General features: G+C 46.7%; 15 non-coding genes across 15 annotated transcripts; all 15 read left to right on the plus strand.

Annotated features, from left to right (window-relative positions):
• The first annotated feature begins 614 nt into the window (after positions 1 to 614).
• Positions 615 to 805, plus strand: LOC142697037 (U2 spliceosomal RNA). The gene has a single exon (XR_012864870.1). It is a non-coding gene; the product is annotated as a U2 spliceosomal RNA (small nuclear RNA).
• A 1,288-nt stretch (positions 806 to 2,093) lies between these two features.
• On the plus strand, positions 2,094 to 2,284 carry LOC142697038 (U2 spliceosomal RNA). Its single transcript, XR_012864871.1, has one exon. It is a non-coding gene; the product is annotated as a U2 spliceosomal RNA (small nuclear RNA).
• Positions 2,285 to 3,580: 1,296 nt separating this feature from the next.
• On the plus strand, positions 3,581 to 3,771 carry LOC142697039 (U2 spliceosomal RNA). The gene has a single exon (XR_012864872.1). It is a non-coding gene; the product is annotated as a U2 spliceosomal RNA (small nuclear RNA).
• Positions 3,772 to 5,048: 1,277 nt separating this feature from the next.
• LOC142697040 (U2 spliceosomal RNA) lies at positions 5,049 to 5,239 on the plus strand. The gene has a single exon (XR_012864873.1). It is a non-coding gene; the product is annotated as a U2 spliceosomal RNA (small nuclear RNA).
• A 1,265-nt stretch (positions 5,240 to 6,504) lies between these two features.
• LOC142697042 (U2 spliceosomal RNA) lies at positions 6,505 to 6,695 on the plus strand. Its single transcript, XR_012864874.1, has one exon. It is a non-coding gene; the product is annotated as a U2 spliceosomal RNA (small nuclear RNA).
• A 1,276-nt stretch (positions 6,696 to 7,971) lies between these two features.
• Positions 7,972 to 8,162, plus strand: LOC142697043 (U2 spliceosomal RNA). The gene has a single exon (XR_012864875.1). It is a non-coding gene; the product is annotated as a U2 spliceosomal RNA (small nuclear RNA).
• A 1,284-nt stretch (positions 8,163 to 9,446) lies between these two features.
• On the plus strand, positions 9,447 to 9,637 carry LOC142697044 (U2 spliceosomal RNA). Its single transcript, XR_012864876.1, has one exon. It is a non-coding gene; the product is annotated as a U2 spliceosomal RNA (small nuclear RNA).
• A 1,284-nt stretch (positions 9,638 to 10,921) lies between these two features.
• Positions 10,922 to 11,112, plus strand: LOC142697045 (U2 spliceosomal RNA). Its single transcript, XR_012864877.1, has one exon. It is a non-coding gene; the product is annotated as a U2 spliceosomal RNA (small nuclear RNA).
• Positions 11,113 to 12,396: 1,284 nt separating this feature from the next.
• LOC142697046 (U2 spliceosomal RNA) lies at positions 12,397 to 12,587 on the plus strand. The gene has a single exon (XR_012864878.1). It is a non-coding gene; the product is annotated as a U2 spliceosomal RNA (small nuclear RNA).
• A 1,300-nt stretch (positions 12,588 to 13,887) lies between these two features.
• On the plus strand, positions 13,888 to 14,078 carry LOC142697048 (U2 spliceosomal RNA). Its single transcript, XR_012864880.1, has one exon. It is a non-coding gene; the product is annotated as a U2 spliceosomal RNA (small nuclear RNA).
• A 7,231-nt stretch (positions 14,079 to 21,309) lies between these two features.
• LOC142697049 (U2 spliceosomal RNA) lies at positions 21,310 to 21,500 on the plus strand. Its single transcript, XR_012864881.1, has one exon. It is a non-coding gene; the product is annotated as a U2 spliceosomal RNA (small nuclear RNA).
• A 1,300-nt stretch (positions 21,501 to 22,800) lies between these two features.
• LOC142697050 (U2 spliceosomal RNA) lies at positions 22,801 to 22,991 on the plus strand. The gene has a single exon (XR_012864882.1). It is a non-coding gene; the product is annotated as a U2 spliceosomal RNA (small nuclear RNA).
• Positions 22,992 to 24,283: 1,292 nt separating this feature from the next.
• On the plus strand, positions 24,284 to 24,474 carry LOC142697051 (U2 spliceosomal RNA). The gene has a single exon (XR_012864883.1). It is a non-coding gene; the product is annotated as a U2 spliceosomal RNA (small nuclear RNA).
• Positions 24,475 to 25,774: 1,300 nt separating this feature from the next.
• Positions 25,775 to 25,965, plus strand: LOC142696584 (U2 spliceosomal RNA). The gene has a single exon (XR_012864466.1). It is a non-coding gene; the product is annotated as a U2 spliceosomal RNA (small nuclear RNA).
• A 1,292-nt stretch (positions 25,966 to 27,257) lies between these two features.
• On the plus strand, positions 27,258 to 27,448 carry LOC142697053 (U2 spliceosomal RNA). The gene has a single exon (XR_012864884.1). It is a non-coding gene; the product is annotated as a U2 spliceosomal RNA (small nuclear RNA).
• The last annotated feature ends 210 nt before the right edge of the window (positions 27,449 to 27,658 follow it).

Here is a 27,658-nt window from a genome sequence, read left to right on the forward strand (position 1 = left end):
TTGTCTCCCTCTTGTGGCCTCCTGGAGGCAACTAGCTGTGCAAAAAAAAGACAGCCTGGCGGCCGGCTGTTGCAGTGTTGCCCTCTCAGGCAACACTGAGTGACTGACTGAGCCTCACCGTCTTATATAAAGTTCAGACGGAACTTTGCACGTGTCATAGTGGAGCCCTCAGGATTCCAGAGCCAGCTTTCTGACATCATAATGGGGCCTCAGAGATAAAAGCCTGGGCCCAGGCAGTGTTGGTCAGTGCTGCTCAGCAGGCAGCACTGGACTGGACTGGATTACAGCTGATACAAGGTGTGAAGGAACAAGGGGTGGCTGTGGGCATGCACTTGCTGCCGCTGCCAGTGTTTATCTGCATGGCAGCAGGGCATTTGGGCGTTGCCAGGAAGGCGTTTTTATGTAGATTCCTCCTCTTTCAGCACTGCATTGTGGTGCAAGCAAAAGAAGCAAATCCTGTCTGGCTTCCTCTCCGGCCTTTATTCACCTCCCGTGTAGCTGTGAGTGTGTGAGCCTGCAGGGCCCCATGGAATTGCCTAGAAGTAGGCTGAATCGCTGCAAGGGCTGAACAGCAGTATCGGGCAGGCTCGGGCAACGCGCGGCCCGTTCGGGTTATCGCTTCTCGGCCTTTTGGCTAAGATCAAGTGTAGTATCTGTTCTTATCAGTTTAATATCTGATACGTCCCCTATCTGGGGACCATATATTAAATGGATTTTTAGAACAGGGAGATGGAAATAGAGCTTGCTCTGTCCACTCCACGCATTGACCTGGTATTGCAGTATTTCCAGGACCGGTGCACCCTTTCCTTATGTGTTGACTAAAAGCAGATTCCAAAAGTGTTTTTTGTCTTTGCTATTGTTTCTGTCTTTCTGAAGGGATCTCCCCTTTTAATCCCATTATTTCAACACCTGTTGGACAATGCATGAGTGATAATGAGCTCATTGATTAAATGCAATTAATGAATAGATTGCCACCTCTTGTTGTGTGTCGTCTGTGTTTCTGTGTTTCCGGCATTTCACATTGGAACACCTCATTCACCTTCCTTGTCTTCTCTCCGCCCTCCCTTTTAGGTAAGTTAAAGAGCTGCACCTGAGCCAGCCACTGATTGATTGATTGATTGATTGATTGATTGATTGATTGATTGATTGATTGATGCAGCACAACAGTCAAATAGTGGAGTGGAGTAGGGGAACAGCAAACAGCCAATAAAGCAGCCCGCCCGCTCGCCTGCCCGCCACAATGGACCTACCTGTGTACACTAGATGGATGTGATGGAATGTACTGTCGTCCCTACATTTCAAGAAGAAGTAAGAATTGCAGATGTAACAAAGCCTTGCTTGCCTACAAAGAGAGCAGCAATTTGGATTTGTTACTATGTTACCTAGAAGAATAACAAACTGTGCAAGGATGGAGGTTGTAGGAGCAAGGAGAAGTTGTCTGTAAAGTTGGTGGATGCCTATTTTCCATTTTGCAGTCCCTTGTCTCCCTCTTGTGGCCTCCTGGAGGCAACTAGCTGTGCAAAAAAAAGACAGCCTGGCGGCCGGCTGTTGCAGTGTTGCCCTCTCAGGCAACACTGAGTGACTGACTGAGCCTCACCGTCTTATATAAAGTTCAGACGGAACTTTGCACGTGTCATAGTGGAGCCCTCAGGATTCCAGAGCCAGCTTTCTGACATCATAATGGGGCCTCAGAGATAAAAGCCTGGGCCCAGGCAGTGTTGGTCAGTGCTGCTCAGCAGGCAGCACTGGACTGGACTGGATTACAGCTGATACAAGGTGTGAAGGAACAAGGGGTGGCTGTGGGCATGCACTTGCTGCCGCTGCCAGTGTTTATCTGCATGGCAGCAGGGCATTTGGGCGTTGCCAGGAAGGCGTTTTTATGTAGATTCCTCCTCTTTCAGCACTGCATTGTGGTGCAAGCAAAAGAAGCAAATCCTGTCTGGCTTCCTCTCCGGCCTTTATTCACCTCCCGTGTAGCTGTGAGTGTGTGAGCCTGCAGGGCCCCATGGAATTGCCTAGAAGTAGGCTGAATCGCTGCAAGGGCTGAACAGCAGTATCGGGCAGGCTCGGGCAACGCGCGGCCCGTTCGGGTTATCGCTTCTCGGCCTTTTGGCTAAGATCAAGTGTAGTATCTGTTCTTATCAGTTTAATATCTGATACGTCCCCTATCTGGGGACCATATATTAAATGGATTTTTAGAACAGGGAGATGGAAATAGAGCTTGCTCTGTCCACTCCACGCATTGACCTGGTATTGCAGTATTTCCAGGACCGGTGCACCCTTTCCTTATGTGTTGACTAAAAGCAGATTCCAAAAGTGTTTTTTGTCTTTGCTATTGTTTCTGTCTTTCTGAAGGGATCTCCCCTTTTAATCCCATTATTTCAACACCTGTTGGACAATGCATGAGTGATAATGAGCTCATTGATTAAATGCAATTAATGAATAGATTGCCACCTCTTGTTGTGTGTCGTCTGTGTTTCTGTGTTTCCGGCATTTCACATTGGAACACCTCATTCACCTTCCTTGTCTTCTCTCCGCCCTCCCTTTTAGGTAAGTTAAAGAGCTGCACCTGAGCCAGCCACTGATTGATTGATTGATTGATTGATTGATTGATTGATTGATTGATTGATTGATTGATTGATGCAGCACAACAGTCAAATAGTGGAGTGGAGTAGGGGAACAGCAAACAGCCAATAAAGCAGCCCGCCCGCTCGCCTGCCCGCCACAATGGACCTACCTGTGTACACTAGATGGATGTGATGGAATGTACTGTCGTCCCTACATTTCAAGAAGAAGTAAGAATTGCAGTTGCAACAAAGCCTTGCTTGCCTACAAAGAGAGCAGCAATTTGGATTTGTTACTATGTTACCTAGAAGAATAACAAACTGTGCAAGGATGGAGGTTGTAGGAGCAAGGAGAAGTTGTCTGTAAAGTTGGTGGATGCCTATTTTCCATTTTGCAGTCCCTTGTCTCCCTCTTGTGGCCTCCTGGAGGCAACTAGCTGTGCAAAAAAAAGACAGCCTGGCGGCCGGCTGTTGCAGTGTTGCCCTCTCAGGCAACACTGAGTGACTGACTGAGCCTCACCGTCTTATATAAAGTTCAGACGGAACTTTGCACGTGTCATAGTGGAGCCCTCAGGATTCCAGAGCCAGCTTTCTGACATCATAATGGGGCCTCAGAGATAAAAGCCTGGGCCCAGGCAGTGTTGGTCAGTGCTGCTCAGCAGGCAGCACTGGACTGGACTGGATTACAGCTGATACAAGGTGTGAAGGAACAAGGGGTGCCTGTGGGCATGCACTTGCTGCCGCTGCCAGTGTTTATCTGCATGGCAGCAGGGCATTTGGGCGTTGCCAGGAAGGCGTTTTTATGTAGATTCCTCCTCTTTCAGCACTGCATTGTGGTGCAAGCAAAAGAAGCAAATCCTGTCTGGCTTCCTCTCCGGCCTTTATTCACCTCCCGTGTAGCTGTGAGTGTGTGAGCCTGCAGGGCCCCATGGAATTGCCTAGAAGTAGGCTGAATCGCTGCAAGGGCTGAACAGCAGTATCGGGCAGGCTCGGGCAACGCGCGGCCCGTTCGGGTTATCGCTTCTCGGCCTTTTGGCTAAGATCAAGTGTAGTATCTGTTCTTATCAGTTTAATATCTGATACGTCCCCTATCTGGGGACCATATATTAAATGGATTTTTAGAACAGGGAGATGGAAATAGAGCTTGCTCTGTCCACTCCACGCATTGACCTGGTATTGCAGTATTTCCAGGACCGGTGCACCCTTTCCTTATGTGTTGACTAAAAGCAGATTCCAAAAGTGTTTTTTGTCTTTGCTATTGTTTCTGTCTTTCTGAAGGGATCTCCCCTTTTAATCCCATTATTTCAACACCTGTTGGACAATGCATGAGTGATAATGAGCTCATTGATTAAATGCAATTAATGAATAGATTGCCACCTCTTGTTGTGTGTCGTCTGTGTTTCTGTGTTTCCGGCATTTCACATTGGAACACCTCATTCACCTTCCTTGTCTTCTCTCCGCCCTCCATTTTAGGTAAGTTAAAGAGCTGCACCTGAGCCAGCCACTGATTGATTGATTGATTGATTGATTGATTGATTGATTGATTGCAGCACAACAGTCAAATAGTGGAGTGGAGTAGGGGAACAGCAAACAGCCAATAAAGCAGCCCGCCCGCTCGCCTGCCCGCCACAATGGACCTACCTGTGTACACTAGATGGATGTGATGGAATGTACTGTCGTCCCTACATTTCAAGAAGAAGTAAGAATTGCAGTTGCAACAAAGCCTTGCTTGCCTACAAAGAGAGCAGCAATTTGGATTTGTTACTATGTTACCTAGAAGAATAACAAACTGTGCAAGGATGGAGGTTGTAGGAGCAAGGAGAAGTTGTCTGTAAAGTTGGTGGATGCCTATTTTCCATTTTGCAGTCCCTTGTCTCCCTCTTGTGGCCTCCTGGAGGCAACTAGCTGTGCAAAAAAAAGACAGCCTGGCGGCCGGCTGTTGCAGTGTTGCCCTCTCAGGCAACACTGAGTGACTGACTGAGCCTCACCGTCTTATATAAAGTTCAGACGGAACTTTGCACGTGTCATAGTGGAGCCCTCAGGATTCCAGAGCCAGCTTTCTGACATCATAATGGGGCCTCAGAGATAAAAGCCTGGGCCCAGGCAGTGTTGGTCAGTGCTGCTCAGCAGGCAGCACTGGACTGGACTGGATTACAGCTGATACAAGGTGTGAAGGAACAAGGGGTGGCTGTGGGCATGCACTTGCTGCCGCTGCCAGTGTTTATCTGCATGGCAGCAGGGCATTTGGGCGTTGCCAGGAAGGCGTTTTTATGTAGATTCCTCCTCTTTCAGCACTGCATTGTGGTGCAAGCAAAAGAAGCAAATCCTGTCTGGCTTCCTCTCCGGCCTTTATTCACCTCCCGTGTAGCTGTGAGTGTGTGAGCCTGCAGGGCCCCATGGAATTGCCTAGAAGTAGGCTGAATCGCTGCAAGGGCTGAACAGCAGTATCGGGCAGGCTCGGGCAACGCGCGGCCCGTTCGGGTTATCGCTTCTCGGCCTTTTGGCTAAGATCAAGTGTAGTATCTGTTCTTATCAGTTTAATATCTGATACGTCCCCTATCTGGGGACCATATATTAAATGGATTTTTAGAACAGGGAGATGGAAATAGAGCTTGCTCTGTCCACTCCACGCATTGACCTGGTATTGCAGTATTTCCAGGACCGGTGCACCCTTTCCTTATGTGTTGACTAAAAGCAGATTCCAAAAGTGTTTTTTGTCTTTGCTATTGTTTCTGTCTTTCTGAAGGGATCTCCCCTTTTAATCCCATTATTTCAACACCTGTTGGACAATGCATGAGTGATAATGAGCTCATTGATTAAATGCAATTAATGAATAGATTGCCACCTCTTGTTGTGTGTCGTCTGTGTTTCTGTGTTTCCGGCATTTCACATTGGAACACCTCATTCACCTTCCTTGTCTTCTCTCCGCCCTCCCTTTTAGGTAAGTTAAAGAGCTGCACCTGAGCCAGCCACTGATTGATTGATTGATTGATTGATTGATTGATTGATTGATTGATTGATTGATTGATTGATTGCAGCACAACAGTCAAATAGTGGAGTGGAGTAGGGGAACAGCAAACAGCCAATAAAGCAGCCCGCCCGCTCGCCTGCCCGCCACAATGGACCTACCTGTGTACACTAGATGGATGTGATGGAATGTACTGTCGTCCCTACATTTCAAGAAGAAGTAAGAATTGCAGTTGCAACAAAGCCTTGCTTGCCTACAAAGAGAGCAGCAATTTGGATTTGTTACTATGTTACCTAGAAGAATAACAAACTGTGCAAGGATGGAGGTTGTAGGAGCAAGGAGAAGTTGTCTGTAAAGTTGGTGGATGCCTATTTTCCATTTTGCAGTCCCTTGTCTCCCTCTTGTGGCCTCCTGGAGGCAACTAGCTGTGCAAAAAAAAGACAGCCTGGCGGCCGGCTGTTGCAGTGTTGCCCTCTCAGGCAACACTGAGTGACTGACTGAGCCTCACCGTCTTATATAAAGTTCAGACGGAACTTTGCACGTGTCATAGTGGAGCCCTCAGGATTCCAGAGCCAGCTTTCTGACATCATAATGGGGCCTCAGAGATAAAAGCCTGGGCCCAGGCAGTGTTGGTCAGTGCTGCTCAGCAGGCAGCACTGGACTGGACTGGATTACAGCTGATACAAGGTGTGAAGGAACAAGGGGTGGCTGTGGGCATGCGCAGCAGGGAATTTGGGCGTTGCCAGGAAGGCGTTTTTATGTAGATTCCTCCTCTTTCAGCACTGCATTGTGGTGCAAGCAAAAGAAGCAAATCCTGTCTGGCTTCCTCTCCGGCCTTTATTCACCTCCCGTGTAGCTGTGAGTGTGTGAGCCTGCAGGGCCCCATGGAATTGCCTAGAAGTAGGCTGAATCGCTGCAAGGGCTGAACAGCAGTATCGGGCAGGCTCGGGCAACGCGCGGCCCGTTCGGGTTATCGCTTCTCGGCCTTTTGGCTAAGATCAAGTGTAGTATCTGTTCTTATCAGTTTAATATCTGATACGTCCCCTATCTGGGGACCATATATTAAATGGATTTTTAGAACAGGGAGATGGAAATAGAGCTTGCTCTGTCCACTCCACGCATTGACCTGGTATTGCAGTATTTCCAGGACCGGTGCACCCTTTCCTTATGTGTTGACTAAAAGCAGATTCCAAAAGTGTTTTTTGTCTTTGCTATTGTTTCTGTCTTTCTGAAGGGATCTCCCCTTTTAATCCCATTATTTCAACACCTGTTGGACAATGCATGAGTGATAATGAGCTCATTGATTAAATGCAATTAATGAATAGATTGCCACCTCTTGTTGTGTGTCGTCTGTGTTTCTGTGTTTCCGGCATTTCACATTGGAACACCTCATTCACCTTCCTTGTCTTCTCTCCGCCCTCCCTTTTAGGTAAGTTAAAGAGCTGCACCTGAGCCAGCCACTGATTGATTGATTGATTGATTGATTGATTGATTGATTGATGCAGCACAACAGTCAAATAGTGGAGTGGAGTAGGGGAACAGCAAACAGCCAATAAAGCAGCCCGCCCGCTCGCCTGCCCGCCACAATGGATCTACCTGTGTACACTAGATGGATGTGATGGAATGTACTGTCGTCCCTACATTTCAAGAAGAAGTAAGAATTGCAGTTGCAACAAAGCCTTGCTTGCCTACAAAGAGAGCAGCAATTTGGATTTGTTACTATGTTACCTAGAAGAATAACAAACTGTGCAAGGATGGAGGTTGTAGGAGCAAGGAGAAGTTGTCTGTAAAGTTGGTGGATGCCTATTTTCCATTTTGCAGTCCCTTGTCTCCCTCTTGTGGCTTCCTGGAGGCAACTAGCTGTGCAAAAAAAAGACAGCCTGGCGGCCGGCTGTTGCAGTGTTGCCCTCTCAGGCAACACTGAGTGACTGACTGAGCCTCACCGTCTTATATAAAGTTCAGACGGAACTTTGCACGTGTCATAGTGGAGCCCTCAGGATTCCAGAGCCAGCTTTCTGACATCATAATGGGGCCTCAGAGATAAAAGCCTGGGCCCAGGCAGTGTTGGTCAGTGCTGCTCAGCAGGCAGCACTGGACTGGACTGGATTACAGCTGATACAAGGTGTGAAGGAACAAGGGGTGGCTGTGGGCATGCACTTGCTGCCGCTGCCAGTGTTTATCTGCATGGCAGCAGGGCATTTGGGCGTTGCCAGGAAGGCGTTTTTATGTAGATTCCTCCTCTTTCAGCACTGCATTGTGGTGCAAGCAAAAGAAGCAAATCCTGTCTGGCTTCCTCTCCGGCCTTTATTCACCTCCCGTGTAGCTGTGAGTGTGTGAGCCTGCAGGGCCCCATGGAATTGCCTAGAAGTAGGCTGAATCGCTGCAAGGGCTGAACAGCAGTATCGGGCAGGCTCGGGCAACGCGCGGCCCGTTCGGGTTATCGCTTCTCGGCCTTTTGGCTAAGATCAAGTGTAGTATCTGTTCTTATCAGTTTAATATCTGATACGTCCCCTATCTGGGGACCATATATTAAATGGATTTTTAGAACAGGGAGATGGAAATAGAGCTTGCTCTGTCCACTCCACGCATTGACCTGGTATTGCAGTATTTCCAGGACCGGTGCACCCTTTCCTTATGTGTTGACTAAAAGCAGATTCCAAAAGTGTTTTTTGTCTTTGCTATTGTTTCTGTCTTTCTGAAGGGATCTCCCCTTTTAATCCCATTATTTCAACACCTGTTGGACAATGCATGAGTGATAATGAGCTCATTGATTAAATGCAATTAATGAATAGATTGCCACCTCTTGTTGTGTGTCGTCTGTGTTTCTGTGTTTCCGGCATTTCACATTGGAACACCTCATTCACCTTCCTTGTCTTCTCTCCGCCCTCCCTTTTAGGTAAGTTAAAGAGCTGCACCTGAGCCAGCCACTGATTGATTGATTGATTGATTAATTGATTGATTGATTGATTGATTGATGCAGCACAACAGTCAAATAGTGGAGTGGAGTAGGGGAACAGCAAACAGCCAATAAAGCAGCCCGCCCGCTCGCCTGCCCGCCACAATGGACCTACCTGTGTACACTAGATGGATGTGATGGAATGTACTGTCGTCCCTACATTTCAAGAAGAAGTAAGAATTGCAGTTGCAACAAAGCCTTGCTTGCCTACAAAGAGAGCAGCAATTTGGATTTGTTACTATGTTACCTAGAAGAATAACAAACTGTGCAAGGATGGAGGTTGTAGGAGCAAGGAGAAGTTGTCTGTAAAGTTGGTGGATGCCTATTTTCCATTTTGCAGTCCCTTGTCTCCCTCTTGTGGCCTCCTGGAGGCAACTAGCTGTGCAAAAAAAAGACAGCCTGGCGGCCGGCTGTTGCAGTGTTGCCCTCTCAGGCAACACTGAGTGACTGACTGAGCCTCACCGTCTTATATAAAGTTCAGACGGAACTTTGCACGTGTCATAGTGGAGCCCTCAGGATTCCAGAGCCAGCTTTCTGACATCATAATGGGGCCTCAGAGATAAAAGCCTGGGCCCAGGCAGTGTTGGTCAGTGCTGCTCAGCAGGCAGCACTGGACTGGACTGGATTACAGCTGATACAAGGTGTGAAGGAACAAGGGGTGGCTGTGGGCATGCACTTGCTGCCGCTGCCAGTGTTTATCTGCATGGCAGCAGGGCATTTGGGCGTTGCCAGGAAGGCGTTTTTATGTAGATTCCTCCTCTTTCAGCACTGCATTGTGGTGCAAGCAAAAGAAGCAAATCCTGTCTGGCTTCCTCTCCGGCCTTTATTCACCTCCCGTGTAGCTGTGAGTGTGTGAGCCTGCAGGGCCCCATGGAATTGCCTAGAAGTAGGCTGAATCGCTGCAAGGGCTGAACAGCAGTATCGGGCAGGCTCGGGCAACGCGCGGCCCGTTCGGGTTATCGCTTCTCGGCCTTTTGGCTAAGATCAAGTGTAGTATCTGTTCTTATCAGTTTAATATCTGATACGTCCCCTATCTGGGGACCATATATTAAATGGATTTTTAGAACAGGGAGATGGAAATAGAGCTTGCTCTGTCCACTCCACGCATTGACCTGGTATTGCAGTATTTCCAGGACCGGTGCACCCTTTCCTTATGTGTTGACTAAAAGCAGATTCCAAAAGTGTTTTTTGTCTTTGCTATTGTTTCTGTCTTTCTGAAGGGATCTCCCCTTTTAATCCCATTATTTCAACACCTGTTGGACAATGCATGAGTGATAATGAGCTCATTGATTAAATGCAATTAATGAATAGATTGCCACCTCTTGTTGTGTGTCGTCTGTGTTTCTGTGTTTCCGGCATTTCACATTGGAACACCTCATTCACCTTCCTTGTCTTCTCTCCGCCCTCCCTTTTAGGTAAGTTAAAGAGCTGCACCTGAGCCAGCCACTGATTGATTGATTGATTGATTGATTGATTGATTGATTGATTGATTGATGCAGCACAACAGTCAAATAGTGGAGTGGAGTAGGGGAACAGCAAACAGCCAATAAAGCAGCCCGCCCGCTCGCCTGCCCGCCACAATGGACCTACCTGTGTACACTAGATGGATGTGATGGAATGTAGTGTCGTCCCTACATTTCAAGAAGAAGTAAGAATTGCAGTTGCAACAAAGCCTTGCTTGCCTACAAAGAGAGCAGCAATTTGGATTTGTTACTATGTTACCTAGAAGAATAACAAACTGTGCAAGGATGGAGGTTGTAGGAGCAAGGAGAAGTTGTCTGTAAAGTTGGTGGATGCCTATTTTCCATTTTGCAGTCCCTTGTCTCCCTCTTGTGGCCTCCTGGAGGCAACTAGCTGTGCAAAAAAAAGACAGCCTGGCGGCCGGCTGTTGCAGTGTTGCCCTCTCAGGCAACACTGAGTGACTGACTGAGCCTCACCGTCTTATATAAAGTTCAGACGGAACTTTGCACGTGTCATAGTGGAGCCCTCAGGATTCCAGAGCCAGCTTTCTGACATCATAATGGGGCCTCAGAGATAAAAGCCTGGGCCCAGGCAGTGTTGGTCAGTGCTGCTCAGCAGGCAGCACTGGACTGGACTGGATTACAGCTGATACAAGGTGTGAAGGAACAAGGGGTGGCTGTGGGCATGCACTTGCTGCCGCTGCCAGTGTTTATCTGCATGGCAGCAGGGCATTTGGGCGTTGCCAGGAAGGCATTTTTATGTAGATTCCTCCTCTTTCAGCACTGCATTGTGGTGCAAGCAAAAGAAGCAAATCCTGTCTGGCTTCCTCTCCGGCCTTTATTCACCTCCCGTGTAGCTGTGAGTGTGTGAGCCTGCAGGGCCCCATGGAATTGCCTAGAAGTAGGCTGAATCGCTGCAAGGGCTGAACAGCAGTATCGGGCAGGCTCGGGCAACGCGCGGCCCGTTCGGGTTATCGCTTCTCGGCCTTTTGGCTAAGATCAAGTGTAGTATCTGTTCTTATCAGTTTAATATCTGATACGTCCCCTATCTGGGGACCATATATTAAATGGATTTTTAGAACAGGGAGATGGAAATAGAGCTTGCTCTGTCCACTCCACGCATTGACCTGGTATTGCAGTATTTCCAGGACCGGTGCACCCTTTCCTTATGTGTTGACTAAAAGCAGATTCCAAAAGTGTTTTTTGTCTTTGCTATTGTTTCTGTCTTTCTGAAGGGATCTCCCCTTTTAATCCCATTATTTCAACACCTGTTGGACAATGCATGAGTGATAATGAGCTCATTGATTAAATGCAATTAATGAATAGATTGCCACCTCTTGTTGTGTGTCGTCTGTGTTTCTGTGTTTCCGGCATTTCACATTGGAACACCTCATTCACCTTCCTTGTCTTCTCTCCGCCCTCCCTTTTAGGTAAGTTAAAGAGCTGCACCTGAGCCAGCCACTGATTGATTGATTGATTGATTGATTGATTGATTGATTGATTGATTGATGCAGCACAACAGTCAAATAGTGGAGTGGAGTAGGGGAACAGCAAACAGCCAATAAAGCAGCCCGCCCGCTCGCCTGCCCGCCACAATGGACCTACCTGTGTACACTAGATGGATGTGATGGAATGTACTGTCGTCCCTACATTTCAAGAAGAAGTAAGAATTGCAGTTGCAACAAAGCCTTGCTTGCCTACAAAGAGAGCAGCAATTTGGATTTGTTACTATGTTACCTAGAAGAATAACAAACTGTGCAAGGATGGAGGTTGTAGGAGCAAGGAGAAGTTGTCTGTAAAGTTGGTGGATGCCTATTTTCCATTTTGCAGTCCCTTGTCTCCCTCTTGTGGCCTCCTGGAGGCAACTAGCTGTGCAAAAAAAAGACAGCCTGGCGGCCGGCTGTTGCAGTGTTGCCCTCTCAGGCAACACTGAGTGACTGACTGAGCCTCACCGTCTTATATAAAGTTCAGACGGAACTTTGCACGTGTCATAGTGGAGCCCTCAGGATTCCAGAGCCAGCTTTCTGACATCATAATGGGGCCTCAGAGATAAAAGCCTGGGCCCAGGCAGTGTTGGTCAGTGCTGCTCAGCAGGCAGCACTGGACTGGACTGGATTACAGCTGATACAAGGTGTGAAGGAACAAGGGGTAGCTGTGGGCATGCACTTGCTGCCGCTGCCAGTGTTTATCTGCATGGCAGCAGGGCATTTGGGCGTTGCCAGGAAGGCGTTTTTATGTAGATTCCTCCTCTTTCAGCACTGCATTGTGGTGCAAGCAAAAGAAGCAAATCCTGTCTGGCTTCCTCTCCGGCCTTTATTCACCTCCCGTGTAGCTGTGAGTGTGTGAGCCTGCAGGGCCCCATGGAATTGCCTAGAAGTAGGCTGAATCGCTGCAAGGGCTGAACAGCAGTATCGGGCAGGCTCGGGCAACGCGCGGCCCTTTCGGGTTATCGCTTCTCGGCCTTTTGGCTAAGATCAAGTGTAGTATCTGTTCTTATCAGTTTAATATCTGATACGTCCCCTATCTGGGGACCATATATTAAATGGATTTTTAGAACAGGGAGATGGAAATAGAGCTTGCTCTGTCCACTCCACGCATTGACCTGGTATTGCAGTATTTCCAGGACCGGTGCACCCTTTCCTTATGTGTTGACTAAAAGCAGATTCCAAAAGTGTTTTTTGTCTTTGCTATTGTTTCTGTCTTTCTGAAGGGATCTCCCCTTTTAATCCCATTATTTCAACACCTGTTGGACAATGCATGAGTGATAATGAGCTCATTGATTAAATGCAATTAATGAATAGATTGCCACCTCTTGTTGTGTGTCGTCTGTGTTTCTGTGTTTCCGGCATTTCACATTGGAACACCTCATTCACCTTCCTTGTCTTCTCTCCGCCCTCCCTTTTAGGTAAGTTAAAGAGCTGCACCTGAGCCAGCCACTGATTGATTGATTGATTGATTGATTGATTGATTGATTGATTGATTGATTGATTGATTGATTGATGCAGCACAACAGTCAAATAGTGGAGTGGAGTAGGGGAACAGCAAACAGCCAATAAAGCAGCCCGCCCGCTCGCCTGCCCGCCACAATGGACCTACCTGTGTACACTAGATGGATGTGATGGAATGTACTGTCGTCCCTACATTTCAAGAAGAAGTAAGAATTGCAGTTGCAACAAAGCCTTGCTTGCCTACAAAGAGAGCAGCAATTTGGATTTGTTACTATGTTACCTAGAAGAATAACAAACTGTGCAAGGATGGAGGTTGTAGGAGCAAGGAGAAGTTGTCTGTAAAGTTGGTGGATGCCTATTTTCCATTTTGCAGTCCCTTGTCTCCCTCTTGTGGCCTCCTGGAGGCAACTAGCTGTGCAAAAAAAAGACAGCCTGGCGGCCGGCTGTTGCAGTGTTGCCCTCTCAGGCAACACTGAGTGACTGACTGAGCCTCACCGTCTTATATAAAGTTCAGACGGAACTTTGCACGTGTCATAGTGGAGCCCTCAGGATTCCAGAGCCAGCTTTCTGACATCATAATGGGGCCTCAGAGATAAAAGCCTGGGCCCAGGCAGTGTTGGTCAGTGCTGCTCAGCAGGCAGCACTGGACTGGACTGGATTACAGCTGATACAAGGTGTGAAGGAACAAGGGGTGGCTGTGGGCATGCACTTGCTGCCGCTGCCAGTGTTTATCTGCATGGCAGCAGGGCATTTGGGCGTTGCCAGGAAGGCGTTTTTATGTAGATTCCTCCTCTTTCAGCACTGCATTGTGGTGCAAGCAAAAGAAGCAAATCCTGTCTGGCTTCCTCTCCGGCCTTTATTCACCTCCCGTGTAGCTGTGAGTGTGTGAGCCTGCAGGGCCCCATGGAATTGCCTAGAAGTAGGCTGAATCGCTGCAAGGGCTGAACAGCAGTATCGGGCAGGCTCGGGCAACGCGCGGCCCGTTCGGGTTATCGCTTCTCGGCCTTTTGGCTAAGATCAAGTGTAGTATCTGTTCTTATCAGTTTAATATCTGATACGTCCCCTATCTGGGGACCATATATTAAATGGATTTTTAGAACAGGGAGATGGAAATAGAGCTTGCTCTGTCCACTCCACGCATTGACCTGGTATTGCAGTATTTCCAGGACCGGTGCACCCTTTCCTTATGTGTTGACTAAAAGCAGATTCCAAAAGTGTTTTTTGTCTTTGCTATTGTTTCTGTCTTTCTGAAGGGATCTCCCCTTTTAATCCCATTATTTCAACACCTGTTGGACAATGCATGAGTGATAATGAGCTCATTGATTAAATGCAATTAATGAATAGATTGCCACTAGAGATGAGCGAACCGGGACAACCGAACCCGGTTTCGGTCCGAACTTCCGGTAAAGTTCGGTTCGCAGCGAATCCGAACTTCACCGGGTTCGGCCGAACCCGTTTTGACCGAACCCGGTCAAAAACATTATACAAATCGGCAGCCACTTATCTCTATCAATCACTGATAGAGAAAAGAGGCTGCTGATTAAAAATAAAATAAAAAGCATTTCATACGTACCCGGTCGTTGTCTTGTTAACGAGTCCCTCTTCTTCCTCCAGTCCGACCTTTTCTGACGCGGCAGCCTGTGATTGGCTGCAGAGGCCTCTGCAGCCTGTGATTGGCTGCAGAGGCCGCGGCAGCCTGTGATTGGCTGCAGCGCTCACAAGGCTGCATCGTCATCAAGGAATGTCGGGCCGGATGTCGAGAGGGACGCGTCACCAAGGCAACGGCCAGGAGACCGGACTGGAGGAAGCAGAAAGTTCTCGGTAAGTATGAACGTCTTTTTTTTTACAGGTACTGTGATCGGTAGTCACTGTCCAGGGTACTGAAACAGTTACTGCCGATCAGTTAACTCTTTCAGCACCCTGAACAGTGACTATTTAGTGTATGTGCACACACACTAATTACGTCCGTAAATGACGGACGTATTTCGGCCGCAAGTACCGGACCGAACACAGTGCAGGGAGCCGGGCTCCTAGCATCATACTTATGTACGATGCTAGGAGTCCCTGCCTCTCTGCAGGACAACTGTCCCGTACTGTAATCATGTTTTCAGTACGGGACAGTAGTTCCACGGAGAGGCAGGGACTCCTAGCATCGTACATAAATATGATGCTAGGAGCCCGGCTCCCTGCAGGGTGTTCGGTCCGGTACTTGCGGCCGAAATACGTCCGTCAATTACGGACGTAATTAGTGTGTGTGCACATACCCTTACTGACGTCACCTAGCAACGCTGCCGTAATGATGGGTGCACACATGTAGCCACCCGTCATTACGGGGCCTCATGCACACGAGTCGACCATAAAAACACCCGTTATCACGGGTCGTAATTACGACCCGAAATAGCGGGCCCATAGACTTCTGTTAGCCACGGGTACCTTCCCGTTTTCTCACGGGAAGGTGCCCGTGCCGTTAAAAAGATAGAACATGTTCTATTTTTTTATTTTACGGGCCGTGCTCGTAATTACGACTCGTAACTACGAGCACGGCCGGCCGGCCACGGGCAGCCGGCCGCTTTTGCGAACCGTGCTGTCATTATAATTATAGCAGCACGGCCCGTAAAATAGAAAAATAGAACATGTTCTATTTTTTTAACGGCACGGGCACCTTCCCGTGAGAATACGGAAAGGTACCCGTGGGTAACAGAAGTCTATGAGCCCGTTATTGCGGGTCGTAATTACGACCCGCAATAACGGGTGTTTTTACGGTCGTGTGCATGATGGGAGCACGGCTCGGAAAAACGAACGGCTGCCCGTGCTCATCTCCTGAAATACTCTGTGCTGCCTTAAACTCTGTGGACAGGTCAGGATCCTGTTTCTTTTAAATGCTGCTAGGGAACCCGCTCGATCCACTATATAAGGCTACGCTACAGTACAGCATTTAAAAGAAACAGGATCCTGACCTGTCCACAGAGTTTAAGGCAGCACAGAGTATTTCAGGAGATGAGCGTGCAGATTCAGTGCTGTTGTGAACTCTGCTCTTACCATTACGTAGCTCTCAGTCTGTTATCTCTCCTCCACTCCTGTCCTCAAGAACACCTTCACATGATTGCCAAGTCACCACGTAATGGTAAGAGCAGAGTTCACAGCAGCACAGAGTATTTCAGGAGATGAGCGTGCGGATCTTGTGCGTGGTGGTGACTTGCCAATCATGTGAACGTGTTATAGAGGACAGGAGTGGAGGAGATGTAACAGACTGAGCTACGTAATGGTAAGAACAGAGTTCACAGCAGCACAGAGTATTTCAGGAGAGGAGCGTGCAGATTCAGTGCTGCTGTGAACTCTGCTCTTACCATTACGTAGCTCAGTCTGTTACCTCTCCTCCACTCCTGTCCTCAATAACACCTTCACATGATTGGCAAGTCACCACCCCGCACAAGATCCGCACGCTCATCTCCTGAAATACTCTGTGCTGCTGTGAACTCTGCTCTTACCATTACGTGGTGACTTGCCAATCATGTGAAGGTGTTCTGGAGGACAGGAGTGGAGGAGAGGTAACAGACTGAGAGCTACGTAATGGTAAGAGCAGAGTTCGCAGCAGCACTGAATCTGCACGCTCATCTCCTGAAATACTCTGTGCTGCCTTAAACTCTATGGACAGGTCAGGATCCTGTTTCTTTTAAATGCTGCACTGTAGCGCAGCCTTATATAGTGGATCGAGCGGGTTCCCCAGCAGCATTTAAAAGAAACCGTGTTTGTGTATGTGTGTTTGTGTATATATGTGTGTTTGGGTATGTGACTTTGTCTGTTTTTGTTTTTATATGTGTGTGTGTATATATGGGTGTGTTTGTGTATATGTGTTTTGTGTATATGTTTGTGTATATATGGGTGTATTTGTGTATATGTTTGTGTGTAGATGTTTGTGTGTGTTTTTGTATATGTGTATATGTGTGTATATGGGTGTGTGTTTGTGTGTATATATGGGTGTGTTTGTGTATATGTGTTTGTGTATATGTGTGTTTGGGTATGTGTGTTTTTGTTTGTATATGTGTTTGTGTATATGTGTTCGTGTATGTGTGTATAACTGTGTGTGTGTGTGTGTGTGTGTGTGTTTGGATATGTGTGAGTTCGTGTATATGTGTTTGTCTGTTTATGTGTGTGTGTATATCTTGTTGTGTTTGTGTATATATGTGTGTCTGTGTATGGTTGTTTGTTTGTGTGTGCGTGTATATATGTGTGTAGGAGAGTAGAAGTATTGGTATTGTTCACATTGATAACTGTTTTTTTATGTTGTTGCAGATTTTGATGTACCGATTGGACTACATCTACGATTCGTTGGACTACTGCGTAGATCTGCGTTTTTTCAAATTTTAATAAAATGGTTAACGAGGGTTTTGTTGGGGATTTCTTATTTCAATAAAAAAGAATTGTCTTTGTGTTTTTTTTTCAAACTTTATTAGTGCCTAGATAATGGCAGTTGGCTGATTGACAGCGTCCATTATTAAGGCGGTACTTAGTGTTAGCCGGTGCAGAGGCTAGCACTAACCACCCATTATTACCCCGGTACCCACCACCACCAGGGGTGCCGGGAAGAGCTTGGTACGATCCAGTACCCGACCATCTGTTGTGATGGTCGGGTACTGGGGCGGCCGTAGGCTGGTATTATGAGGCTGGGAAGGGCCAAAATCAGTGGACCTTCCCACCCTTGTAATGCTAGGCTGCTGCTGCTGTGTTGTATCGGGCTGGTTATAAAAATGGGGGGGACCCCCACGTCGTTTTTTTTTTGGAATTTAACAAATTTAGCAATAGACGGGTCCCCCACATTTTTAATAACCAGCCATATACAAGGCCGCAGCAGTCTGGCATTACATGGGTGGGAAGGGCCACTGGTTTTGTCCATTCCCAGGCTAATAACACTGTGTTGTATGTGGCTGGTTATGATAAATTGGGTGGAACCCCATGTCTTTTTAAAAAAAAAAAATGTAAATAAATAAATAATTTAAAAAAATGACGTGGGGTCCCCCCCACTTTTATAACCAGCCAGATACAACGCAGCAGCAGCAGCCTAGCATTACAAGGGTGGGAAGGTCCACTGTTTTTGGCCCTTCCCAGCCTCATAATACCAGCCTGCGGCCGCCCCAGAGCCCGACCATCACAACAGATGGTCGGGTACTGGATCGTACCTGGCTCTTCCCGGCACCCCTGGTGGTTTTGGGTACCGGGGTAATAATGGTGGTTAGTGTTAGCCTCTGCACCGGCTAACACTAAGCCTCGCATTAGTAATGGATGTTGTCACTCAGACAGCGGCCATTACTAAAGTGGTAATAATAAAATTTGAAAAGAAAAAGACAAAGATATAGATAAAATATTTTATTGAAATAAAGCACCCCCAACACAACCCTCATTAACCATTTTATTGTAGAAAAAAAACCGTCATCGAAGTAGTCCTCGAAACCGACGTAGTCCAAACACCAAACCTGTAAAAAAATAAAATAATGAAATAAAACATGTCGTAGGCTTAGATTCAGTTTAATGTGTGATACTGACTGTTATACCATGTATAGAAGCCTGCCGTGAAGTTGACTTAGATACAGGGCGCCAGCAGACAGTATCATACATGGCCATACATACATACATATATACAAATATACATACATATATACAAACATACATACATACATATATACAAGCATGCACATATATACATGCAAATATACATACATGCAAACATACACACATATATACATGCAAACTATCATACATACATGCATACACACACACACATGAAAACATACATACAAACAAACATGCAAAGATACATAATACATATATACAAGCATGCACAAATATACATGCAAACATAAATACATGCACATATATATATATAAACATACATGCAAACATACATGCAAAAATAAAAACATGCAAACATACATACATGCACATATATACATACATACATGACAACATACATACAAACATACATGACAACATACATACATGCAAACATACATACATGCAAACATACATACACACATGCAAACATATATACATGCAAATATACATACAAACATGCACATGTATACATACATGCCAACATACATGCAAACATACATGCACATATATACATACATACATGACAACATACATACATGCAAATATACATACATACATACACACATGCACATACATGCCAACATACATGCACATATATACATACATACATACATGACAACATACATACATACATATATATATATACACACATGCAAATATACATACAAACATGCATACATACATGCAAACATACATTCATGCAAACATACATGCAAACATACATACATACAAATATACATACACACATGCACATATATACATACATGACAACATACATACATACATACATGACAACATACATGCAAAAATACATACATGCAAACATACATACATACATACATGCAAATATACATACAAACATGCACATATATACATACATGCCAACATACATGCAAACATACATGCACAGATATACATACATACATGACAACATACATACATACATACATACATGACAACATGCAAACATACATTCATGCAAACATACATTCATGCAAACATACATACATACATACATACATACATACAAACATACATTCATGCAAACATACATACATGCAAACATACATACATACATGCAAATATATACATGCAAATATACATACACACATGCACATATATACATACATGCAAACATACATGCACATATATACATACATACATACATGACAACATACAACATACATACATACATGCCAACATACATACATGCCAAAAAATAATAATAATACGTTCATACTTACTTTCCTCCTGTCCGGCCTCCAGCGATGACGTTTCATTCATGTCGCCGCTGCAGCCTGTGATTGGCTGCAGAGGCGGTCACGTGGGATGAAGCGTCATCCTGACGTACGTGACCGCCACTACAGCCTGTGATTGGCTGCAGCGGCGAAAGGGATGAAACGTCATCGCTGGAGGCCGGACAGGAGGAAAGTAAGTACGAACGTATAATTTTTATTTTTTTATTACATTTAAATGGTATTTTCCGCGCGCCGAGCATGTACTGTGAAGGTTGCTGAAAGAGTTAGTGCAGCCCATTAACTCTATCAGCACCCTGGACAGTAGCATGCTCGGCGCACGTAAGTGACAGGTTCGGTCAGAACTAGTTCGGTCCGAACCGAACTTTTTTGTGAAATTCGGCGAACTAGCCGAACCGAACTTTTGATAAGTTCGCTCATCTCTAATTGCCACCTCTTGTTGTGTGTCGTCTGTGTTTCTGTGTTTCCGGCATTTCACATTGGAACACCTCATTCACCTTCCTTGTCTTCTCTCCGCCCTCCCTTTTAGGTAAGTTAAAGAGCTGCACCTGAGCCAGCCACTGATTGATTGATTGATTGATTGATTGATTGATTGATTGATTGATTGATGCAGCACAACAGTCAAATAGTGGAGTGGAGTAGGGGAACAGCAAACAGCCAATAAAGCAGCCCGCCCGCTCGCCTGCCCGCCACAATGGACCTACCTGTGTACACTAGATGGATGTGATGGAATGTACTGTCGTCCCTACATTTCAAGAAGAAGTAAGAATTGCAGTTGCAACAAAGCCTTGCTTGCCTACAAAGAGAGCAGCAATTTGGATTTGTTACTATGTTACCTAGAAGAATAACAAACTGTGCAAGGATGGAGGTTGTAGGAGCAAGGAGAAGTTGTCTGTAAAGTTGGTGGATGCCTATTTTCCATTTTGCAGTCCCTTGTCTCCCTCTTGTGGCCTCCTGGAGGCAACTAGCTGTGCAAAAAAAAGACAGCCTGGCGGCCGGCTGTTGCAGTGTTGCCCTCTCAGGCAACACTGAGTGACTGACTGAGCCTCACCGTCTTATATAAAGTTCAGACGGAACTTTGCACGTGTCATAGTGGAGCCCTCAGGATTCCAGAGCCAGCTTTCTGACATCATAATGGGGCCTCAGAGATAAAAGCCTGGGCCCAGGCAGTGTTGGTCAGTGCTGCTCAGCAGGCAGCACTGGACTGGACTGGATTACAGCTGATACAAGGTGTGAAGGAACAAGGGGTGGCTGTGGGCATGCACTTGCTGCCGCTGCCAGTGTTTATCTGCATGGCAGCAGGGCATTTGGGCGTTGCCAGGAAGGCGTTTTTATGTAGATTCCTCCTCTTTCAGCACTGCATTGTGGTGCAAGCAAAAGAAGCAAATCCTGTCTGGCTTCCTCTCCGGCCTTTATTCACCTCCCGTGTAGCTGTGAGTGTGTGAGCCTGCAGGGCCCCATGGAATTGCCTAGAAGTAGGCTGAATCGCTGCAAGGGCTGAACAGCAGTATCGGGCAGGCTCGGGCAACGCGCGGCCCGTTCGGGTTATCGCTTCTCGGCCTTTTGGCTAAGATCAAGTGTAGTATCTGTTCTTATCAGTTTAATATCTGATACGTCCCCTATCTGGGGACCATATATTAAATGGATTTTTAGAACAGGGAGATGGAAATAGAGCTTGCTCTGTCCACTCCACGCATTGACCTGGTATTGCAGTATTTCCAGGACCGGTGCACCCTTTCCTTATGTGTTGACTAAAAGCAGATTCCAAAAGTGTTTTTTGTCTTTGCTATTGTTTCTGTCTTTCTGAAGGGATCTCCCCTTTTAATCCCATTATTTCAACACCTGTTGGACAATGCATGAGTGATAATGAGCTCATTGATTAAATGCAATTAATGAATAGATTGCCACCTCTTGTTGTGTGTCGTCTGTGTTTCTGTGTTTCCGGCATTTCACATTGGAACACCTCATTCACCTTCCTTGTCTTCTCTCCGCCCTCCCTTTTAGGTAAGTTAAAGAGCTGCACCTGAGCCAGCCACTGATTGATTGATTGATTGATTGATTGATTGATTGATTGATTGATTGATTGATTGATTGATTGATGCAGCACAACAGTCAAATAGTGGAGTGGAGTAGGGGAACAGCAAACAGCCAATAAAGCAGCCCGCCCGCTCGCCTGCCCGCCACAATGGACCTACCTGTGTACACTAGATGGATGTGATGGAATGTACTGTCGTCCCTACATTTCAAGAAGAAGTAAGAATTGCAGTTGCAACAAAGCCTTGCTTGCCTACAAAGAGAGCAGCAATTTGGATTTGTTACTATGTTACCTAGAAGAATAACAAACTGTGCAAGGATGGAGGTTGTAGGAGCAAGGAGAAGTTGTCTGTAAAGTTGGTGGATGCCTATTTTCCATTTTGCAGTCCCTTGTCTCCCTCTTGTGGCCTCCTGGAGGCAACTAGCTGTGCAAAAAAAAGACAGCCTGGCGGCCGGCTGTTGCAGTGTTGCCCTCTCAGGCAACACTGAGTGACTGACTGAGCCTCACCGTCTTATATAAAGTTCAGACGGAACTTTGCACGTGTCATAGTGGAGCCCTCAGGATTCCAGAGCCAGCTTTCTGACATCATAATGGGGCCTCAGAGATAAAAGCCTGGGCCCAGGCAGTGTTGGTCAGTGCTGCTCAGCAGGCAGCACTGGACTGGACTGGATTACAGCTGATACAAGGTGTGAAGGAACAAGGGGTGGCTGTGGGCATGCACTTGCTGCCGCTGCCAGTGTTTATCTGCATGGCAGCAGGGCATTTGGGCGTTGCCAGGAAGGCGTTTTTATGTAGATTCCTCCTCTTTCAGCACTGCATTGTGGTGCAAGCAAAAGAAGCAAATCCTGTCTGGCTTCCTCTCCGGCCTTTATTCACCTCCCGTGTAGCTGTGAGTGTGTGAGCCTGCAGGGCCCCATGGAATTGCCTAGAAGTAGGCTGAATCGCTGCAAGGGCTGAACAGCAGTATCGGGCAGGCTCGGGCAACGCGCGGCCCGTTCGGGTTATCGCTTCTCGGCCTTTTGGCTAAGATCAAGTGTAGTATCTGTTCTTATCAGTTTAATATCTGATACGTCCCCTATCTGGGGACCATATATTAAATGGATTTTTAGAACAGGGAGATGGAAATAGAGCTTGCTCTGTCCACTCCACGCATTGACCTGGTATTGCAGTATTTCCAGGACCGGTGCACCCTTTCCTTATGTGTTGACTAAAAGCAGATTCCAAAAGTGTTTTTTGTCTTTGCTATTGTTTCTGTCTTTCTGAAGGGATCTCCCCTTTTAATCCCATTATTTCAACACCTGTTGGACAATGCATGAGTGATAATGAGCTCATTGATTAAATGCAATTAATGAATAGATTGCCACCTCTTGTTGTGTGTCGTCTGTGTTTCTGTGTTTCCGGCATTTCACATTGGAACACCTCATTCACCTTCCTTGTCTTCTCTCCGCCCTCCCTTTTAGGTAAGTTAAAGAGCTGCACCTGAGCCAGCCACTGATTGATTGATTGATTGATTGATTGATTGATTGATTGATTGATTGATTGATTGATGCAGCACAACAGTCAAATAGTGGAGTGGAGTAGGGGAACAGCAAACAGCCAATAAAGCAGCCCGCCCGCTCGCCTGCCCGCCACAATGGACCTACCTGTGTACACTAGATGGATGTGATGGAATGTACTGTCGTCCCTACATTTCAAGAAGAAGTAAGAATTGCAGTTGCAACAAAGCCTTGCTTGCCTACAAAGAGAGCAGCAATTTGGATTTGTTACTATGTTACCTAGAAGAATAACAAACTGTGCAAGGATGGAGGTTGTAGGAGCAAGGAGAAGTTGTCTGTAAAGTTGGTGGATGCCTATTTTCCATTTTGCAGTCCCTTGTCTCCCTCTTGTGGCCTCCTGGAGGCAACTAGCTGTGCAAAAAAAAGACAGCCTGGCGGCCGGCTGTTGCAGTGTTGCCCTCTCAGGCAACACTGAGTGACTGACTGAGCCTCACCGTCTTATATAAAGTTCAGACGGAACTTTGCACGTGTCATAGTGGAGCCCTCAGGATTCCAGAGCCAGCTTTCTGACATCATAATGGGGCCTCAGAGATAAAAGCCTGGGCCCAGGCAGTGTTGGTCAGTGCTGCTCAGCAGGCAGCACTGGACTGGACTGGATTACAGCTGATACAAGGTGTGAAGGAACAAGGGGTGGCTGTGGGCATGCACTTGCTGCCGCTGCCAGTGTTTATCTGCATGGCAGCAGGGCATTTGGGCGTTGCCAGGAAGGCGTTTTTATGTAGATTCCTCCTCTTTCAGCACTGCATTGTGGTGCAAGCAAAAGAAGCAAATCCTGTCTGGCTTCCTCTCCGGCCTTTATTCACCTCCCGTGTAGCTGTGAGTGTGTGAGCCTGCAGGGCCCCATGGAATTGCCTAGAAGTAGGCTGAATCGCTGCAAGGGCTGAACAGCAGTATCGGGCAGGCTCGGGCAACGCGCGGCCCGTTCGGGTTATCGCTTCTCGGCCTTTTGGCTAAGATCAAGTGTAGTATCTGTTCTTATCAGTTTAATATCTGATACGTCCCCTATCTGGGGACCATATATTAAATGGATTTTTAGAACAGGGAGATGGAAATAGAGCTTGCTCTGTCCACTCCACGCATTGACCTGGTATTGCAGTATTTCCAGGACCGGTGCACCCTTTCCTTATGTGTTGACTAAAAGCAGATTCCAAAAGTGTTTTTTGTCTTTGCTATTGTTTCTGTCTTTCTGAAGGGATCTCCCCTTTTAATCCCATTATTTCAACACCTGTTGGACAATGCATGAGTGATAATGAGCTCATTGATTAAATGCAATTAATGAATAGATTGCCACCTCTTGTTGTGTGTCGTCTGTGTTTCTGTGTTTCCGGCATTTCACATTGGAACACCTCATTCACCTTCCTTGTCTTCTCTCCGCCCTCCCTTTTAGGTAAGTTAAAGAGCTGCACCTGAGCCAGCCACTGATTGATTGATTGATTGATTGATTGATTGATTGATTGATTGATTGATTGATTGATTGATTGATGCAGCACAACAGTCAAATAGTGGAGTGGAGTAGGGGAACAGCAAACAGCCAATAAAGCAGCCCGCCCGCTCGCCTGCCCGCCACAATGGACCTACCTGTGTACACTAGATGGATGTGATGGAATGTACTGTCGTCCCTACATTTCAAGAAGAAGTAAGAATTGCAGTTGCAACAAAGCCTTGCTTGCCTACAAAGAGAGCAGCAATTTGGATTTGTTACTATGTTACCTAGAAGAATAACAAACTGTGCAAGGATGGAGGTTGTAGGAGCAAGGAGAAGTTGTCTGTAAAGTTGGTGGATGCCTATTTTCCATTTTGCAGTCCCTTGTCTCCCTCTTGTGGCCTCCTGGAGGCAACTAGCTGTGCAAACAAAAGACAGCCTGGCGGCCGGCTGTTGCAGTGTTGCCCTCTCAGGCAACACTGAGTGACTGACTGAGCCTCACCGTCTTATATAAAGTTCAGACGGAACTTTGCACGTGTCATAGTGGAGCCCTCAGGATTCCAGAGCCAGCTTTCTGACATCATAATGGGGCCTCAGAGATAAAAGCCTGGGCCCAGGCAGTGTTGGTCAGTGCTGCTCAGCAGGCAGCACTGGACTGGACTGGATTACAGCTGATACAAGGTGTGAAGGAACAAGGGGTGGCTGTGGGCATGCACTTGCTGCCGCTGCCAGTGTTTATCTGCATGGCAGCAGGGCATTTGGGCGTTGCCAGGAAGGCGTTTTTATGTAGATTCCTCCTCTTTCAGCACTGCATTGTGGTGCAAGCAAAAGAAGCAAATCCTGTCTGGCTTCCTCTCCGGCCTTTATTCACCTCCCGTGTAGCTGTGAGTGTGTGAGCCTGCAGGGCCCCATGGAATTGCCTAGAAGTAGGCTGAATCGCTGCAAGGGCTGAACAGCAGTATCGGGCAGGCTCGGGCAACGCGCGGCCCATTCGGGTTATCGCTTCTCGGCCTTTTGGCTAAGATCAAGTGCAGTATCTGTTCTTATCAGTTTAATATCTGATACGTCCCCTATCTGGGGACCATATATTAAATGGATTTTTAGAACAGGGAGATGGAAATAGAGCTTGCTCTGTCCACTCCACGCATTGACCTGGTATTGCAGTATTTCCAGGACCGGTGCACCCTTTCCTTATGTGTTGACTAAAAGCAGATTCCAAAAGTGTTTTTTGTCTTTGCTATTGTTTCTGTCTTTCTGAAGGGATCTCCCCTTTTAATCCCATTATTTCAACACCTGTTGGACAATGCATGAGTGATAATGAGCTCATTGATTAAATGCAATTAATGAATAGATTGCCACCTCTTGTTGTGTGTCGTCTGTGTTTCTGTGTTTCCGGCATTTCACATTGGAACACCTCATTCACCTTCCTTGTCTTCTCTCCGCCCTCCCTTTTAGGTAAGTTAAAGAGCTGCACCTGAGCCAGCCACTGATTGATTGATTGATTGATTGATTGATTGATTGATTGATTGATTGATTGATTGATGCAGCACAACAGTCAAATAGTGGAGTGGAGTAGGGGAACAGCAAACAGCCAATAAAGCAGCCCGCCCGCTCGCCTGCCCGCCACAATGGACCTACCTGTGTACACTAGATGGATGTGATGGAATGTACTGTCGTCCCTACATTTCAAGAAGAAGTAAGAATTGCAGTTGCAACAAAGCCTTGCTTGCCTACAAAGAGAGCAGCAATTTGGATTTGTTACTATGTTACCTAGAAGAATAACAAACTGTGCAAGGATGGAGGTTGTAGGAGCAAGGAGAAGTTGTCTGTAAAGTTGGTGGATGCCTATTTTCCATTTTGCAGTCCCTTGTCTCCCTCTTGTGGCCTCCTGGAGGCAACTAGCTGTGCAAAAAAAAGACAGCCTGGCGGCCGGCTGTTGCAGTGTTGCCCTCTCAGGCAACACTGAGTGACTGACTGAGCCTCACCGTCTTATATAAAGTTCAGACGGAACTTTGCACGTGTCATAGTGGAGCCCTCAGGATTCCAGAGCCAGCTTTCTGACATCATAATGGGGCCTCAGAGATAAAAGCCTGGGCCCAGGCAGTGTTGGTCAGTGCTGCTCAGCAGGCAGCACTGGACTGGACTGGATTACAGCTGATACAAGGTGTGAAGGAACAAGGGGTGGCTGTGGGCATGCACTTGCTGCCGCTGCCAGTGTTTATCTGCATGGCAGCAGGGCATTTGGCCGTTGCCAGGAAGGCGTTTTTATGTAGATTCCTCCTCTTTCAGCACTGCATTGTGGTGCAAGCAAAAGAAGCAAATCCTGTCTGGCTTCCTCTCCGGCCTTTATTCACCTCCCGTGTAGCTGTGAGTGTGTGAGCCTGCAGGGCCCCATGGAATTGCCTAGAAGTAGGCTGAATCGCTGCAAGGGCTGAACAGCAGTATCGGGCAGGCTCGGGCAACGCGCGGCCCGTTCGGGTTATCGCTTCTCGGCCTTTTGGCTAAGATCAAGTGTAGTATCTGTTCTTATCAGTTTAATATCTGATACGTCCCCTATCTGGGGACCATATATTAAATGGATTTTTAGAACAGGGAGATGGAAATAGAGCTTGCTCTGTCCACTCCACGCATTGACCTGGTATTGCAGTATTTCCAGGACCGGTGCACCCTTTCCTTATGTGTTGACTAAAAGCAGATTCCAAAAGTGTTTTTTGTCTTTGCTATTGTTTCTGTCTTTCTGAAGGGATCTCCCCTTTTAATCCCATTATTTCAACACCTGTTGGACAATGCATGAGTGATAATGAGCTCATTGATTAAATGCAATTAATGAATAGATTGCCACCTCTTGTTGTGTGTCGTCTGTGTATCTGTGTTTCCGGCAT

This window comes from Rhinoderma darwinii (assembly GCF_050947455.1).
Source record: "Rhinoderma darwinii isolate aRhiDar2 chromosome 5 unlocalized genomic scaffold, aRhiDar2.hap1 SUPER_5_unloc_7, whole genome shotgun sequence".
Taxonomy (NCBI): domain Eukaryota; kingdom Metazoa; phylum Chordata; class Amphibia; order Anura; family Rhinodermatidae; genus Rhinoderma; species Rhinoderma darwinii.